At 44.2% G+C, this 1,532-nt stretch overlaps 1 pseudogene; it reads right to left on the bottom strand.

Annotated features, from left to right (window-relative positions):
• Positions 1–238: 238 nt before the first annotated feature.
• On the bottom strand, positions 239–985 carry LOC109695447 (small ribosomal subunit protein uS5 pseudogene; annotated as a pseudogene).
• Between the last annotated feature and the right edge of the window lie 547 nt (positions 986–1,532).

The raw sequence follows: 1,532 nt of genomic DNA, 5'->3' as shown, positions 1-1,532 counted from the left end.
ACATGACTTGTGCTTAACTTTTTAAAGAAACTGACAAACTGTCTTTCAAAGTGGTTATACCACTTACATTGACACCAGCAATGCATGATGGTTTCTGTTTCTCCACATCCTCACCAACACTTGGCATCTCTTTTATTACTGCTCTTCTGGGGAGTGTATAGTGACACCTCATTGTGGTTTTATTTTGTTGTTGACAAAAAATGTGGAGCATCTTTTCATATGCTCATTAACCATTTATTTATTTTCTTTGGTAAAATATCTCCTCAGTATTGTTTTTTAAAATAGGCTTAATTCTCTTTGTTTTTCTTACATAAAAACCCTTCGTTGTAGTTGCAGCTGAGGTCTGGGTCTTCTGGGAGACTCTGCTGTGGGTTTTCACAAGATGGTCAGTGAACTGATGATATGGAGAGTAAGTGAGCAAGGTCTCTTCCTAGAGGTCAAAGGTCAGGTGGTTGTAAGTCATGGAGAAGGCATCAAAGGTGGACTTGGGAAAACTTTCCCAGCGTTGTGGCACAGTTCTGGCTGAAGTGTAGCATTGGTGGACACAACCATCAACAACATCTTCTTGGGCACATGAGGTTAAGACAACAGCAGTGCTTCTGGGGGTGGATATGAGACACACCAGCCCAGAACCACAGTGGCCTGTCATCTCGCATGCGATAGTGTGGGACTTATCGATCTTGCTCCCAGTAGTCTCTCCAGACAGGGACAATAGAGAGCTTGGCCGAGATAATGGCCCCTCAGATGGCAGTGGCTACCTCCTTGGAGCACTTAACACCCAGACCAACATGACTGGTGTAGTTCTCAATGGTGACAAAAACCTTGAACCTTGTCTGCTGGCCAGCCCAAGTCTCCTTCTGCGCTGGAATGATCTTCAAACCCCATTCCTGAGAGATGCCCCCAGGAAAAAGTCAATGATCTCACACTCCTTGATGGGCAGGGAGAGCAGCCAGAGCTCCTCCAGGGACTTGGTCTTCATGTCCTTGACCAGGTGGTGATGGGGCTCTGCTCGTACTCTGCCTTGCTTCCATATGCCCTGTGGCCTTGTCCCGGCCCCAGACAGGGTCTTACTATGTTGCCCAGACTGACCTTAAACTCATTATCCTTCTGCTTCAGCCTCTGGAGGGGTGCTGGGATTACAGGTGTGATGATACATACCTAGTATCTTTTGAACACAAAGTTGTTTTTATTTATTTATTTTTTTTGATGAAGTCCAGTTTATCAAATTTTCTTTTATGGTTTGTGCTTTTAGTGTCATGGCTAAAATTCTTTGCTCACCTCAAGGCCAGGAAATTTTTTCTCTTGTGTTTTCTCTTAGAAGTGGGGGGGAGGTGATGCTAGGGCTTGAACCCAGGGCCTCACTGCATGCTAGGAGTAGAATTACTCCTGAGTTAAGAAGCTTTAAGTCCTTTTGTGCTAGCTCCCACATCTAAATCTATAATCCACTTTGAATTCATTTTTGTGCATGACATAAAGGCCTAAGTTCTTTTGCATGTGGATATTCAGTTTTGCCAGTACCAGTTATTGAAAAG

The sequence above is a fragment of the Castor canadensis genome, chromosome 1 (assembly GCF_047511655.1).
Source record: "Castor canadensis chromosome 1, mCasCan1.hap1v2, whole genome shotgun sequence".
Classification (NCBI taxonomy): Eukaryota; Metazoa; Chordata; class Mammalia; order Rodentia; family Castoridae; genus Castor; species Castor canadensis.
The sequence above is the reverse complement of the archived record's forward strand: the minus strand, read 5'-3'. Positions and strand labels throughout refer to the sequence as shown.